General features: G+C 42.5%; 1 protein-coding gene across 12 annotated transcripts in view; it reads left to right on the forward strand.

The window, feature by feature from the left end:
* Plcb4 (phospholipase C beta 4) overlaps positions 1-17,488 on the forward strand; it is a 375,454-nt gene that overhangs the window by 77,060 nt on the left and 280,906 nt on the right. For all 12 annotated transcript variants that reach the window (XM_040746359.1, XM_040746367.1, XM_040746358.1 and 9 more), the window contains exon 2: positions 5,969-6,036. The gene's annotated coding sequence lies outside the window, so the exon portion shown is untranslated. The remainder of the gene's footprint in view (positions 1-5,968; positions 6,037-17,488) is intronic.

Here is a 17,488-nt window from a genome sequence, read left to right on the forward strand (position 1 = left end):
TCTCTTTCTTTCCTCCATTTTTCTCTTCCAGGCACCTGCTGAGATTTATTAGCTTTCCTGCCTTGGGGATTTTCTTTTCAGTGCTAGTATAAAGGTATTCAGGCTTCCTTTTGAGTCTATTCTTTTATTAATGAGACAAAGAACCCCAATTTACCCAATAACTCAATCAGATCTCCTGGAGATTAAGTGCCTGCAGGGCTTTGTTTTAGTCCTTCCTCTTCTGTTTTGTTCTGGTCTTTCGCTGCCTTAGCCCTCTTTTGGTGTAACAGAATACACTGAAATTTACTGGCTTGAAACAACAACCACTGTTTCAGGAATCTGTGGGTTGACTGGTCTCAGCTGGGCAGCACTGCTCCATGTAAGACTGCGTTGTAGCTCTTTGTGGTTACAAATGTTCCAGATGTCTTACTGAGCATGAGCACTTAAGTTCAGTGAGGATGTCACTAGAGCACCTCCAGGTTTTGCTGTACTGACCTCTACATGTGGATTGGGCTTCTCACAGCATAAGGACTAGATGCCAATGGGGGCTATTGTCAATATGCAAAAGCAGAAGTCACTAAGGTTCTTAAGAATGGGACTTGGAAGTCCTGGATGATTAGTACTACTGCATTCTGTAGGTCAACCTAGCCATAGGGCCAGGTTTGAGCAGGAAGAGTGCCATATAATTTGCAACTCCCCCGCTCCCTTGGCAACTAGTCTGCCATGAGCCTTAGTACCCATTATTCCCCACTCTGGAAACTTTTAGTTAAGTGTTAATCACCAACTGTTTGTGACCACTGTATCTTAGTTCAGATGCTCCCAAGAGACACTCATGTTTATTTTATCTAGCCCATAGTCATCTGTAGTTCAGAGAGGCAAGTGTGTGCTGTTGAGGATTTTTTTATTTTGAGGGGCTTATGGTCTTATGGTAGGCCTACCATAAGCCCCTCAAACAAACCATGATCCATTTTGGCAAAGAAGTGGGCATACAGGATTATTTACACACTCAGGATTATTTGAAGCAACTCTTACCTCCTGCCTATTCAACTCAATGTTCGTTATACTTGGCCAGAAAGTCCCACCTGACTTATCTTCTGACTTCTACTTCTTGTAGAGCCATTTTCTTCCTCCATTTGTAGTGTCATCATCATCACTATTATTATTATTATTATTATTATTATTATTATTATTATTATTATTATTTTAACTTTCTCAAATGTAGCTGCCCCCTCTCTTCATCCCTTCCTTCTTTCCTTCATTTTTCAAGATAACGTCTTCTTATGATTCTCTTACTGGCTTTGAAGTTGGCTTTTCCCTGCCTCAGCCTTTCAAGTGCTGGGATGGGAGGCATGTACCACAGTGCCAGCCTTTTCTTCTTTTTTTCTCAGTATCCTTCCCTGCCCTTGAGGGAGAAGACTCTCTTTTCATTTCCTGCTTTGGTCTGTCTGGCAACTTCTAACTGATTTTTCAGTTCTAAGTCCTGAGATAAGCCGCAGGTTCTATCTGTCCTCGGATCCAGGCTCTACGAAACAGAGGGATGTGACTGCCCTCTTCTAAGTATTTGTTATTTATGTCAGTAAACACAGGAGGTATTTGCCTTGCAAAAGAAAGAATTAATAGAGGGAATACTTATATGGGTTTGGTGTGCTCCTCTCTTTTGAGGAATGTAAGGACATAGTTTCTTGGGGTGTGCTCTTGAAAAGTTCCTGCACCCCAGTAAGCCTTTCCACTGATGCAGCAATCCAAATCAGACCAAATGAAACCCAAATAGAAAAAGTCCACGTTTAATGGATACAGCATTCCCAAAAGGCCTTCTAGCCCCCCCAGAGAGGAGATGGGAAAGAGAGACTGGAAAACCACATGTCTGTTTTATGGGGGGGGCAGTTTAAATACCCTGTGGGAATAGGCTTGAGCATCTCTGGAGGTGGGGTCATCATTTGGCAGGCTTTCTGAGATGCAGCAGGGTTTGGAGGGAGATAGGAGAGGGGGGCTTGGGTGGAACTTCCACTGGAACATTCCAGACTCTTTGAGCACATGGATGACAGGGGCTGGGATGAAGTTTCCACCATAACAGCTCTGTCACTGGTAGTGGTGAGTCAGTGGTATCTTACCCCAAGGAACATAGTACTTGAAGATGGTGGAAACATGGTATTTTGAAGTATAGCTTGAAACGTAAGTGGTTGACTAAAAGCCATAGTTTTTCCTTTTTGCTTCTGTCATTTTGTGGTCCCTTGTTTGTATCCTGAGATGTCAGTGATGGTGGAGCTATGGACCAACAGCCTAGAACTGCCCATTCCTTTCTCAGTTATTGTCCAAGCCAGTGATATGTTCGATTATAAGCCTAGTATTTGTTTGATTATGATTTTTGATGTCATATGCTTGTGATTCCATTCTTAGGCAATAAGCCTAGGTATAAATTTTGTTTTTCTGTGGCATGCTGTTTGACTAAAAAGAACACTAGTGGATGAATCAAAATGGCAGGGAGAATACAGAAAGATGGAGTCAGAAGTATCTGTGATTCTGTCTTATTCAAAGATGATGCTCAGAATTCTTAGGGGTTTTCAGTTCCTGTTTTCAGGTAACTTAGATAAAGAGGGGGCACTAATTAAAATAAGTAATTTAGTAAATGTGTATTGTATGCAAGGGGCACAGTAAAGAAACCACTGAAATGGCCTCTGCATGATTGGGGAGTAGTTATTGTGGATAAGAGAGAGAACAATCAGACACATAAGGAAGAATCTAGAGTAGAAAGAAAAAAAGCAGATTGCTTTACATCTAATATTCACTTATGAGTGAATATCATACCATTTTTGTCTTTCTGGTTACTTCACTCAGGATGGTTTTTTTTTTCTAGTTCTATCCATTTGCCTGCAAATTTCACAATATCATTGTTTTTTTTACTGTTGAGTAATACTCCAGTGTATAAATATACCACATTTTCTTGATCCATTCTTTCATTGATGAGCATCTAGATTGTTTCCAGGTTCTGACTATTACAAATAATACTGCTACAAATATAGTTGAGCAAATGTTCTTGTGGTATGATTATGCATCCTTAGGGTATATGCCCAAGAGCAATATTGCTGGGTCTTGAGGTAGACTGATTCCAATTTTCAGAAAAACTGCCATATTGATTTCCAAAATGGCTGTACAAGTTTGCACTCCCACAAGCAATGGAGGAGTGTTCTCCTTACTCCATATCCTCTCCAGCTTAAGCTGTCCTCAGTGCTTTTTATCTTAGCCATTCTGATAGGTGTAAGATGGTATCTCAGTGTTTTGATTTGGATTTCCCTGATGGCTAAGGATATTGAGCAGTTCCTTAAATGTATTTCAGTCATTTGAGTTTTATCTGTTGAGAATTCTCTGTTTAGCTCTGTACCCAATTTTTTAATTGGATTATTTGGTATTTTGGTGTCTAGTTTCTTGAGTTCTTTATAAATTTTGGAGATCAGCCCTCTGAAAAGCAAAGGTTAACCAGGCTACATTCCAAAACCCCAAAGAAGCTAGGTAAGAAGGGGGATCGGATCCTAAGAGGGACACACATAGAGGGCCCCAGGAAGGGAAAATAATTAAGATCTCCTGGATAAATTGGGAGAGGGGGTACAAGGGAGGGGATGGGGGATGGGAACATGAGGGATCAAAAAGATGGAGTTGGGGGAGGGATGGAGGGGGGTGAGCAATGAAAGAGATATTTTCATAGATATCTCCATTATGGGGTTAGGGAGAAATTCTCAGGAATCTACAAGGATGACCCCGGCTAAGACTCCTAGCAATAGTGGAGAGGGTGCCTGAATGGGCCTTCCCCTTAAATCAGATAGTAACTACCTTAATTGTCATCATAGAACCCGCATTCAGTAACTGATGGAAGCAGATGCAGTGACCCACAGCCAGGCACTGGGCTGAGATCCTTGAGTACAGTTGAAGAGAGGGAGGAGGGATCATATGAACAAGGGGGGGGCAGTCAAGAGCATGGTGGGAAAAACCACAGAGACAGCTGGCCCAAGCCAGTGAGAGTTCACAGACTATGGACTGACAGCTGGGGAATCTGCATGGGACCAGACTAGGCCCTCTGAATGTGGGTGACAGTTATGTGGCCTGATCTGGGGGTGTGGGAAGGGGGGGAGGCGGCTGGCAGTGGCACCTAAACCTATCCCAGGTGCATGAACTGGGGATACCTTGCTCAGCCTTGATGGGGGTGGCGCATTGGTCCTGCCTCAACTTGGTAAGGCTTTACCCCCTCTGAGAATTGGATAAGGGGTTGGAAGAGGGAGAGGTAAGGGGTGGGAGAAGGGGAGGGAGGGGGAACTGGGGTTGTAAAATGAAAAATAAATTTCTTTAATTAAAAAAAAAAAGCTATCTGGGCATGGCCGAGGGCTCTCCGCAAGGGAAGAGAGACTAGTGAGAATGGCAGGTCAGTAGCTGGGGGGGAGGGAAGCCCTGAGCTGAGGCAGGCCTGGGAGTTTATGGCAGAGGAGGAGGTGAGAAAGGCTAGCTAGGTACTTCTGAACAGGAACTGGGGAGTCTAGACCCTGCCTTCACTTAGATATACAATCACAGGTATATGTCAATGGAGCCATATGTCCCTTCTGCCAGAGACAGGGAAAGGAGCTCTCTTTGGCAAATGGGAACCCATTTCAAAAGTTCCTGAGGAATGTTGTCCCTATTTAACCACCAAAAGTCCCTATACAGTTCAGCTTGAGCTGAGGCAAGACTGTCCTTTGTGGACACTGTCACTTCCTGAGACCTAGCATGTGTGAAATGCTCTGTTGTCTACGTAGAGAGAGGGTGTAAAGCGAATGCCAGTTGGCATGTGTTTTCAGAGCAGTGCAGAATGAACGTGTGGCATGGGACCTGAAGGGAATATTTTATAGAGGTCAGAATACGGGCAGAGTGCATGGATAAGCACATTTAAGAAAAGTTGGGCAAGAGAGGCTGCGGGAGGTGCTTTCTAGGCTGCGAGAGTATTATTTAGGAGCCTTCAAGTGAGGATGACAGAATGCCCTTTTGCACTCCAATGGCAATGGAGGCATATGGGGTAGAAAGGAACCACAGGTGGAGGGCTATAGAAGCTCTCATGGAGACGGGGTACAGGGACTGAGTGTTGCCATCATATCATAAGATATGTGATTTGGGTCATCATTTTCTCTGTGGTCAGTCAGTAAGGAAGTTTTGCCGAGACAGAGGGCAGAGCTATCAAAACCATCTGGGATATGGTTGTGCTCTGCCCCAGATGGCATTAGAAGAGGGATAGGGAAGAAGAAGGGAGAAAGGGAGGGGGAGGGAGATCAGGTGGATATGAAAATGTTTGGATACTCAGTGGGGAAGACAGAGAAATGTGTCTTTGATCAGCAGTGTCCAGGGTGCCTGTGGGCTGCTTGAAGATAGAGACTGGAGTACAAACTCACCTGTAACCCCAAGCCATGTGACTAACAGCCTAGTGGACACCAATTTGAAGCTTTATTGAGCATTTCATTAGTCAGCTTTCTATTACTAGACAAGTGCCTGTTGTGACTGGGGTCAGAGTTTCCTAAGTTTAGTCCCATGATCACTTAGTCCTATTGCCTTTGTTCTTGTAAGTCAGAAAGCAAGACCAGGAATGTTTGGTGGAGAAACTGTTGTCCTAGAGCATCTGAGAAATAGAGAAACAAGAAGTATCACAAAACCCTGTGGGTGGCATGTCCCCAGCCACCTAGCCTCCTTTGACTTGGCTTCACTATTTTCTATTAGTACCAAGCTGAGAAATGCAAAAATGGTTGGTCAATGCTTAAAACATAAACTAAAACAGTAGTTCAGTAGAGGAAACCAAACTAAAACAAAACAACAACAAAATCCAAACAAAACCAATGTCTGCCTTCAAATACTGACATTCAGTTCCTCAGTGTATGATCCTATTTGATACTGAAAACGTGTCTCAAAGGCAGCCAGTTTAGATTACCATCACTATTACCTTCTGGTCTAACCCCTGGTTTCCTTTGCCTGGATTCTCTAGGAGTCTTCCAGCTGGTCTCTGTGAATGCTGTCACCTACCTGCAGAGGATTTGCAACAGAGCAGTCTGGGTGAGTCTTTAAATATGTCTGATAGTGTTGTCCTCTGAACCTGAAGTGGCTTCCTGCCTCATTCAGAATGTAAGCCAAAGTCCTAACAAGGGTCTTGTGGTCTGGGCATGATCCCTCCATTGTTGCCTCTGACTTCATCTGTTACTACCCATCTTGTTCACACCCTGCTGGCTACCCTGGCCCAGTGCTGTTACTCACTCCTGCTGTTCCTGTCTCACCCAGGGCCTTTGCACATTCTTTCGTTGACTGGGTCCCTTTCTTTACAACATCTTTTGATTCATGACCTAACCTCCTTATATTTTTTTTGCCATGTGCTGTCTTGTTTCAATTTCCTGTTTTAACATTCCAGTCCTTGAGATATGTAATTCTGCCTTTAGAATCTTCTGGTGTCCAGACCATTTTCTTATGTCTGCTGTCAGTGCCCACTCCAGCATGAAGTTCCATGAGAGCAAGGGAAGTTCATGTCAGTATTGTCACTATGGCATATAGTGTGGACCAAGCATGCAGGAAACATTTGCTCCACGGATACAACAGATTCATTTAGAGATTTCTTTCTGACTGGACTTGTGATTTCCCCAAGATCAGCTGCCAGCAATTATCTTTATATTCAGATAGTGATTTTGCTTGGTCTGTGTTGGCTAGTGAATGGAATCTGATGTTTGAAATCACAACCTTTGATTCTATGTAGTTCCAGAACATTTATTTACCAAAACGACTATTTAAGAAATGTTAGAGGAGGTTAAGAGCACTGGCTGTTGTTCCAGTGGTCCTGAGTTCAATTCCCAGCAACCACATGGTGGCTGACAACCATTTCAATGAGATTTTATGCCCTCTTCTGACATACAGGCAAAACAGTGTAAATATAATATATAAATCTTTTTTTTTAAAAAGAAATGTTAGTAGAGATGTGATATGGTGTTGCCTACCTTTAATCCCAGTCCTTAGGAGTTGGAGGCAGGAGGATAAGAAGTTTAAGGTCATAGCATAGATGGCCTAGCAAGTTTGAGGCCAGTTTGGGTTATAAGAGACCATGATTAAAAGAAAAGAAAGGAAAAAAAGGGAAAAAGTAATAGATCTGGGCCAGCCTGAGATATATAATGATAGTGTCTCAAAAGAAAAACGAGAACAACTTATATGGGAGGGAGAGGGAGCTGGATTGACATGTGAAGCAAGCTTGTTTCTAACTTATATTTTAAAAAAAAAAGGAAGAGAAAAAAAAGAAACAACTTATATTGGGGAATTACATTTGGTTCAGTTATCTGAACTTCCACTGTGAATGCTAGAATCCACACAGCAGTTTGGCATCTCTTTCATCATTATTATTATGATTATTAATTGGATGCTCTTTCAAAATTTGGACTTTAAGCTTGCAGCTGATGCTTTAGGAGATTATGCTATCCAGGGTGCAGAAATTGCTGGGGCTGACTGTAACTATTCATGGCCAATTAAGGAACAGCATTGGCAAGAAACTGGGGGCAGATGCAGTTGTGCATTGTGGGAGCTCTTGTCGCTGTGGTTCATGTGTTGGGGATTAGCTGGCCAGGCTTCCTTCTGCAGCAGGGACGAGGATTTGCCTACCTGGAGGCACTTTTATAAATGAAAATAATAAACAACCTTGAGGGATTTAACTTTGTATCAAGCGAAAAGGGAGAACAAAGTTGAGAAATCACTTTTATTTGTGAAGCTTTGCTTGAGAGGCCTTCAAAAGGCTGATTTTGTTTAATTTGGTATCAGTTTTCTTTCTTCCCAGGGGATGGAGATGTCTTTTGAAAGAATGTATGCAGAAAATCAGGCTGTAGGAGGCAGACAGGAATTTTGGAATATTTCCAAAGTATAGAATTCCCCAGAGAAGAAGGGTTACAGCACTATAGTCCTGTCACAAAAGGGAGTGTCAATCACAGAATATGCCTGCTGCCTTATTCCTGACACAACTGATCACCAGTTGTGATGGCTTATGTTTTTTAAGTAGAGGTTTTAAAAGGATTTCAGATGGACGGTAAATAACACTCTCTCTCTCTCTCTCTCTCTCTCTCTCTCTCTCTCTCTCTCTCTCTCTCACACACACACACACACACACACACACACACGTGTGCACGCGGGGGGGGTGAGGGAGGGAGAATGATAAAACAGTGGCTCGATACACATTTTCATTTTAGAGTTAAACCAATTCTTAGATGTTTTGAATTTTCCTGAAAATCCTGTGCAGTCCTTGTTTTCAGATGCAGTGCCGAGGGGTGTGGCGCTGCAGAGGATAGTTCAAATGAAATTCAGTCGTGGAGAACAAGGCTGCACATTTGCGGAGCCAGGGGCTCCTTAGTCACATGCCTGATGCTGTCGGAAGGATCCTTAAGTGGATAGCACCTGTTCCAAGTCTCCCTGAAATCCCCCGAAGAGTATTGAGTGTTGAGTTCTGCAATCAAATGACACACCAGGCGTTTCCCCTCACACACCTTGTGTTTGCACCCCTTTCCGTATGTCCCTTTTAAAGATGACAGCTCCCTTTGTGTCCAAAGTGGAAGTCGAAGTATTTCTCTGGTGACCTATTTGTCTGGTGACCTCAGTGATGTGATGCAGTAAATCAGAATCACTGAACTCTGGAAGTCTTTCTTTGTGCGTCTTGCATGACATCACTGGAGTCTGGGAATGAGTCCTCCATGTTCCAACAGATGCCTTTTAGTTACCTCCCAAAGGTAAAAGGGATTTGTTTTTTTCCTTGGTTTTTTGAGACAGGGTTTCTCTGCGTAGCTTTGGAGCCTTTCTTAGAACTTGCCTAATAGACCAGGCTGGCCTTAAACTCAGAGATCCGCCTACCTCTGTCTCCCAAGTGCTGGGATTAAAGACGTGCACCACCATTGCCTGGGTGCTTCCCCTCCACCCCCAATGTCTTCCATGTTTTTGATGAGTGCCTTAAGAAAAAACTGTGACTTTGGGGCTGAATAGTGACTCAGTGGAAAGAGCTCACACCATTCTTTCAGAGAATCCCCGTGTAGTTCAAAGTGAGCAACCACCTTGGGTGGGTCACAAGGGCCTGTAATTCTCCTTCCAAGGGATTCAGTGTCCTTTCTGGCCTCTGCAGGCACTTCAACACATGCATAAGCCTGCTTAGAGACCCACACATGCATGGGTAATTAGAAATGAAACAAAATAAAATCTTGTAGAAAGTCTGGATCTGCACTATTTCTAAATTCACAATGGTCACTTTGGCTGATACAGGTATAAAGAGTCTTTCCCTCTTATCCCCTGTTGTTATCTGGTGTTTGTGGTTATCTCTTCCTGAGATTGGGCAGAGAAGAGGATAAAGATAGCACGCTCAGAACCTCAGTCATATTTGTATTCAGTACCCATCTTACTTGTTCCTTTTTCCTCTGAATTGTCCTTTCCTCCCTTGAACCACGTACTTTCCCCATTCAGTATTCATTGTTCATCTCTGAGCTGCATACAAGGCAGTAAGCAAGGGCCTTTTTCAGTATGGAGTCAGCACCAAATGGGAGGTATGTGTCATAGAAAGACATTAATGCCAGGTGAATTACATATCGGGGTGGGTCTTGCGTTGCAGTCTGAAGAGTCCCAGTTAAAGCTTTGGGGAGACGATTCTCAGCGAGTACATGAAGAATGAATAAAGTTAGTTGTTTGAATCCTGCCCCTGTTCAGATTTGCATGTGACTTAAGAGTATAAGGTAATCCACACTGTAGAGATCAAATTTTATGTTGGGGTTGTATTTCTGAACTTATTACAAATTTTGAGCACCTGAAATTGAAGTCAAAATTTTGTGGGGTGTTTCTGTTTACCAGCTTATATGGTGCCACCTTGTGGTCACTGAACATGTGGGGGTTTAGTGTTTCCTAGTCCCAGCCAGCAGGAAAACAGCAATGGTTGAAGAACCCTGTTGAGGGGACCTCTGCTGACTCAAAGGAGTGTGGAACGGTGATTTCGGGTTCACATCACATGTGACCAACCTCCGGAGAATGTGAGAGCAGAAGGCCCAGGCCCTTTTGAAGGAACTGAAGGTAGCTTCAGATAGTTGCAGTTTCATAGTTAGTACACATGAGGTAGGAGTCCAGGAGAGACGGGATGAAGTGCTTGAGGACTCTGTGCCAGGTCGGCAAAGACAGATGAGAATATCAAACTTTTAGGATTTATTTATTTGAGAATACTGCACTGTCTGTGGATTTTATTTATTTATTTTTATTTTTGTCATTCACCTTTAATTTCTATCGTATGTGTTTGTGAGCATAAAGTTTTGTGATATCATGGTACTTGTGGGGATGATTTCTGTTGTTTTTGTTTTGAAGGGCCTGTTAACCCATCTTGGAAAAGAAAAGAAAATACATAGTGTATCCAGGGAAGAAGTTGGATAGGAGTTCAGCCTAGACTTGGGCTGTAAGGCTGCATGGTAATTTGCTTGGGGTTCGACCTTGGAGGTCTGTGGTAAAACCAGTTGTGTGAAATACAGGTTAGACAAAGTTCAGCCAATTTCTTTATCTTGGGACTTTGAGAGCCCTGAAAGTGCTGATGCATTTAAAGTGTGCAGGATAATACTACTCCGAACTTCAGTTCTAGAAATAGTCCTTACAGGTGGGCTGAATGCATCCTCAGCAATGTGATCCATTATGTATTGCCATAGTAAGCTGCATAACAAGCACCCACGAAACGTCAGGGGAAGGCAATAAAGTAAGCATCTGTGGGGAGTCAGCTGGAGAGCTGGCTCAGTGTTGAAGAGCACATACTTACTGCTCTGGCAGAAGACTAGAGTTCGGCTTCTGGCACTGGTATTCGGCAGCTCACAACCACCCATATCACAACCACCATATCCCTAGCCCAGCGCATCTCATCCCACAGGCACTCACATGCACATATCCATATAGACATATACGTGCACACACATAGTTAAAAATAAAAATCATTATAAATTTTAAAAAATATCCGGGCATGATGGTGCATGCCTTTAGTTCTAGCACTCGGGAGGCAGAGGCAGGTGATCCCTGAGTTTGAGACCAGCCTGGTCTACAGAGCAAGTTCCAGGACAGCCAGGGCAATGCAGAGAAACCCTGCTTCAAAAAAAAACTAAAAGCCTAGTTGGACTTACTTGTTTTATTTTGAGTATGAGTATTTTGCTGCTATGTATGTTATCTGCATGTTGGGCATGTGCCTGCTGATACCCATGAGAGTCAGAAGATGGGGTTGAATCTCCTTGAACTAGATTCCAGTAGTAGCTGGAACTAGGTTCCAGTAGTAGCTACATTGTGAGCCACCATGTAGGTGCTGGGAACCAAACCCTAAAGGTCCTCTGAAAGAACAATAAATGCTCTTAACTGCTGAACATCTCTTCTGCCCTGAAAATATTTTTTAAAAATGTTTTTAAATGTCCCCACCTTAAATATTAGAGGTTTACCTGTGCTTCCTCTGGGCTTAGCTGACTTCAGGTGACAGCTCTGTTTGTGGCCCATTGATTAGATATGCAACTCTCTGACCTCGGCTGGGCTGACCTATGTGCCCTGTGACTTGGCTGCCTGTTGGTGATGTAGAATGGTTTTAGCTAGTAAGACTGGGATGACTTGTTTATGCAGCGTGTGCCCTTCATCCTTGATCATACTAGATCTAGCGTGTTTGCTTAGGTATAATACAGGAGGAAGAACAGAGGGGAACAAACTTGCTGTGTGAGGACTTCCAAAACCTTGGCTTGAATCTTGTTTGCTAATATCCTGTTGTTCAAAGGCAGATGTGGCCTGTGACAAGAAAAAGGCCCTTGAAGGTTACATGGCAGAGGACTTGGGTATAGAAAAGAAGAGTTTAGTTTGTTCCATCGCCAGATCACCCTAGTGTGAGACCTGCTGGATGAGGTCACAGTCAACTGAGTGAGGAATGAGGTCAGACTTTTTTTTTCTGCTATGACCACAGATGGTACTTTTAATTCTGGTAAGCAGCCTCACAAATAGACCATGTCTGGTCCATGTCAAGGAAGAATCAGTTTATCTGGTTCTGTAAAGGGTTTTTGTTGTCTTTGTGTGGGGTGTGGGATCACCCCAGTCAGGGCTGAAGGGATTGTGGATACCATTTTGTTATGGTTGCATCATGTCAGAAGGAAATGAGAAGACAGAGAAGATAATTGGCCATTGTAATGCCAATCAGCTCCAGGCAAAGCTGGCTTACCCTCAGATCCCCTCTCAAGCCATTTGGGCTCTAATGACCTCAGAGAAATTTCTTGGAGGTTGGAAGGACTAAAATGTGTTTGCAGTCCATATGAAATTGCAAATCACATTCCCTCTGTAGGGACCTTAATGTAAAGGACTTAAAGTAGGACAATTAGAGTAGACATGCTGTGTTTGTTTCTGCAAAGCAAAGCTTGCAGAAGGGTGGCTGCCCTTCTTTGGGAATCTAGTTTGTTTTCCCGTTTTTCTCTCCTATCCTTTCCTGTCCCCGCCCTTCTTAAATATCTGCTGCATGACTAGTCAGCATAGGACTTCTGAGAAGAATCTGTCTTCTAGCTCCTACTTTGTCAAATGAAACTGAAAATGTACATCTAGCCTTCTGTCGCTAATTTAGCTGACAGTTGAGAGGAACAATTTGAGCTGAATAAGTAAAATTTGAGGAATGAGATTCTATCTAACTGTTAGAGGTATTTTATTGTGGGGGAACAATCAAGGGCTTTGTCTCAAGAGGCTTTGAGTCTTCTGCCTGCCTCCCTCAAGCAGCTTGGGAATTACTGTTTGGTCCTGAGGTGGAGTCTCTTCACTGGACCACAGCTACTATAGCACATCTCTAGTCGCTAAGATTCTTAAGGTTAATTTAGCGTTGAATTTCCCACAGATCTTTCCAGTGCCCTTCGTTTCTTTGAAATCCTGTTATGTAACCCGGGTGCTAACTGTGCATCATTGCACCATTTCTTAGACTCCTGAAAGGGCCCAGATTTCTGTTTTATGACCGGCCAGAGGTCTTGCCAGGTTAAGTGGCCTGCTCCAGGTTACTCATGCAATATCTGATCGAGAAATCCTCCCCTGGGGCCCACCAGCCTCACCGAGAGCCAGACTTTTAAACTAGGTATTTGAACAACTTAAACGGCAGTAGGGGAAACCTCCTGGAAATATCTGCAGCAAAGTTGTAGGTGTTGTTTTGGTAGAAACATTTCCTCTGTTGCCATAAAAATCTTCCCCCAAATGGCTTTGTGAGAGCAAAGCTGTTCGGGCTCTGCTGGTGTTTGTGAAGGGAGCCGTATGGCTCAGCCACAACACAAATGATTTGTTTTGCTGGCCGTGTTGGCAAAGTGATTTGATTCTGGATTCCCCAGAGAGGAAAAAATATCTAAACACATAAGTTTCTTCATAATTAGATGTTTAAAGAAGAGCCAAGAGGAAGAATTGAAAACGGAAGCCCAGGTACATTTTTCATTCTGTGACTGCTACTGGCATGAATGTGTGTGTGTGCAGGGGTAGAGTTCACTCCTCCCTCATTGTGCATTCAACTCTCCGTTCTTCATCAGGAATGAATAGGAAAATCAGCTACAGCCCCTCAAGCAAAGTGATGTTTGAATAGGTGCTCATCCTTTGTTTTGGAGAATAGAGAAAAGCCAGCTGCTGCTGTGTCCTGTCTGGATAAAAGCAATGCCTCATTTTCTGTTGGAGCCATGATTTTTCAGGTTAGCTAAAGATGCTGATAAGCAGTCATCTCTGGATGTGTGAGGTCAAGGGTTAATTCCTAACTTATTCTAAGAACCCAAGTTTCTGTGATGAATTAGGGTTGACGTTGGTTGTTCTTAATACCCAAGTATGAAGTAACAGTTGCTTGAAAACGATAGATGTTCATGGTCAGGAAATTTTTAGTGAAAGCACACCATGATTTATAGGATGGTCTATAGCCCAGCTCTCCATCCTCTGTCTTGCCTACTTGAATGCAGATTCCATTTCTTCTTTGTTGCACTGGCTCCTTGGGCCAGTTTTCTTTAGCTGTTAGGCTATTTATCCTGTGACCATTTTAAGGAAATAGCGTCTGAAAACCTAGTGTAGTGAGTATTAATATGGAGGAGTTCATCAGTGGGAAGAGAAAGTATTTGTGAGTCACTCATTGCTGTGGGAAAATACAGCCTATTATCAAATCTATAGATGAACCCCATGGTTCTTGTGGCCTTGTTTGGATCATGGACCACATCTAAGGTCAGTTGTGGGTCGATAGATGCTTCTGCTAATTTGGGTCGGGCATCGGATGTAGTTTGACTGAGTGCTGGCTGTTCTGGGATGAGGTGATTTTTCTCCACGCAGTTTTTCCTTGTTCAGGAGGCCAGTCTAGGCTTTCATGGTGATTGCATGTCTGAGAAAAAGGTCAAGCCTCAGAATGAACATAACCTAACTTTTGCTGGAATCCACATTAGAGTTCCAGATTCTCTAGGACCAAACAGGACAATGTGAGTCTTAAAGCATTTTAAACCCCTTAGCAGCACATACTAGGAATGAAGACTTTGTCCATAGGATGACTTCTTTTGTCTTACTCTGCCAAATTGTTTCATTTGTACATATGGTATAATGTCAGAATATGCTTATAAAATTTTTGCAGTTATGATAGGCAACAGGAAGACTTTTTTGTAGATTTTTTTCTTGTGTCTTCAGTCATCTATGAAGTCATATTAAGGGTACCTGTGGCCATTACTCAGAAAGCTAATACTAGCAATGGCATTAACTGTGTGCTGTATGTAGTTCTCAATTGCCCCAAGAGGATGCTGCATTTATAATGCCAATCTTAGATGATGAAATTAAGGTTGTGATATGCAAATGTTCAAGAGGTTTGCATTCAGGAAACAGGTCTTGTATCCTGTCTCACCCTCATGCTGAAGAACTTCTTTGGGTATGAGTACAGGTCATATAAATCATTCAGGGAATAAAACGTCAGTTTGACAGACTTGAGAGTAGAAGGAAGCAGTAGTTTAGACTTTTGAAATTAACTTTGGACTTCTTGCACATAAATTGCCCTGACAATTTACAGAGCTGTTCCTTGCAGGTACATGTGACATTCAAAAGCAATCATATTATCTTGTCTTTAAGGGATTACTGGGCTCTAGGCATCTTGAAGGTTACAGTCGCATTCAGCATTAATTTTAGTGTTAACCATTGTTCTTCATGTTAACCTCAGGGTCTGCTTTCTTTTTTGTTTTCAGGGGGCCCTTGTTGAGTTCTAGGGAGCTAATAACTAATGGGACTAAGTGATCAAGTTGCGTATGGAGTAGGATTGACCCACAGTGAGTGGACATGGCTTTGGTTGAACCTCTCAGGTCCCTGGTCCATGTCACCACACAGTGCTGCCCTTCTGTCCTTCATTATTTTAGTCAAAATGCCCCTTAAATGTAGTGGGGTTAACAAGCCACAAAGCATTAATCTGAAGTGATTTTCTCCTTGTATTTTATGATTCATTTTAGCTGGTTATGCTAGGGTATATGCATAAATAGAGGAATTCCTTAGAGATTAACAATAAAGAAAAATCACATGAAGAAAATTATAAAAGAGGAAATAGGGACTTGAGTCTTACATTCAAACTTAATTTTAAAAATCCTTCATGCAACGTGGCTTTAATTTAAATTTGCTATGCTAAAGTTCACAGAAACAGTATCCATTGCTTTGACAAAATACCTGAGAGTAATAAAGTTAAAGAAGAGAAGGCTTGTTTTAGCTTATGGTTTGGGCCCAGAGCTAGTTGGTCTCTTCGGATGTGAGGAGTGCTAGAGTATCATGTGTGGTGAAGACGCTGCTCATATAGTAGTGAGTGACAAGGCAGCTGATGGATGGAGGAAGAGTGTAGGCATAATATTCTGTCCGTCTAGCCAGCTTCCATTTATTAAAACAAATACTTTATTAATAACTTATGCTTGTTACTAACTAGCTCTTAAAATGTAAATTAACCCATATTTCTTATCTAAGTTCTACCACATGACTTGGTACCTTTCTTTAACACAGCATGTTTATCTTGCTTTTCCCTGTACCTCCTGGCAACTGCTCTCTTCTTTATCCAAGAGAACTCTCTCCCTGTCTGTAAGTCTTGCCTAACCTCTTTGTGCTGAGCTATTGGCTATTTAACTCTCTATTAGACCAGTGAGAGCACCACTCTTCACAGTGAACAAAAAGATTGTTCCACAACAGGAGAAAATACAGAAATGGGAAGAGAGCCTAGTAAAGTCAGAGACAAGATATGTTTTCAAGGGCAAACCTCCACTGATTTATTCTTCCAACAAGGCTCTACCTTGTATGAATAGCCTATGCAGTATGAACTCATTGATGGAAATCCATTGATATGGTTAACAACCTCAGGTTCTAGTCACCTCTTAATTGCACCAATAGTTGGAGAACAAGCCTTGAACACAAGAGCCTTAGGGGCATATTTTGTATGGAATCCACAAACATGTCAAGTGGGTAAGGAATGGCGGGTCTCCTTCCCTTTCTTGGTGCTGGAGTTTGAAAATAGAGCCTGCTTTTGGGACCCTATTGGATTGCTTGGTCCAACCTTTTTATGAGGGCATGTGTCTAGTCTTAATATAAATTGACATGCCAAGTTTGGTTGATACCTCTGGGAAGCCTGATGAGAAAGGAGGAGTGGTTTTGGAGGAGAGGGGCTGTTGGGAGGCAGGGCTGGGAGGAGACAGGGAGGGGAAGCCATAGTTGAGCTGTAATATATGAGACAAGAATAATTTAAAAACTAAGAAAGTAGGGCCTCAAACATGATTGTGAAGCTCCTGCCACAGAGCCTCATCCCCAACCTGTAGCAATTTTGAATCTTAGTAAGGGAGGGGATAGAATTATACTATGGAATTCAGAATAGTACTTTGTCTTACTTCTTCCTGGATAGAGGGTTGTCATGCTTTTTATTTGTCTGATTATTTTATTAAACGAAAGAGAAAATGGATTTCTTTGCATGTGCACTAGAGCCATGGAGAAGTAAGTCCCTTATGCTTGTGTTCTGATTCATCGACAGGAGGCTGTTAGGTGGTAATTACTCTCTAGGTGTATTTATAATGCTAGTAATTTTATTGGTAATATTCATTCCCATTGAATTCCTGTTACATGACATATGTCTTCATAATAAATCTCTAGAGTAGCTATCTTTATCTCTAGTGAGACAGACAACGCAAGTCACAAAGCTGCCATCTCAATCATACCCTATAGGGATCCTTAAAGTACTTTCCATGTGACAGCCATTCGCAGTAAATTTTAATTCTCTTGATAGTCAATGTTTCTCATTGCTTATTTATTTAAGCAATGTATTTAAATAGGAAGCCTTGCATCACTGTGCTAAAAAAAAATGAAAGCAAGCCATGCTATTCAGTGTTATGTGGATGCTGCTGGGTGTCAAAACCCAGAGCTGGGATGAAGGGAGAGGGGAAGAGAGGGAAAGCGATAAGGGGTCTTGAAACTATTTGGTATCAGAACAAAGTGTTTGGTCCAACTTCCTGGAAAGGGTTTCTGGGCTTTCCACACT

This window comes from Mesocricetus auratus, unplaced genomic scaffold (assembly GCF_017639785.1).
Source record: "Mesocricetus auratus isolate SY011 unplaced genomic scaffold, BCM_Maur_2.0 Super-Scaffold_100004, whole genome shotgun sequence".
In the NCBI taxonomy this organism is placed as follows: domain Eukaryota; kingdom Metazoa; phylum Chordata; class Mammalia; order Rodentia; family Cricetidae; genus Mesocricetus; species Mesocricetus auratus.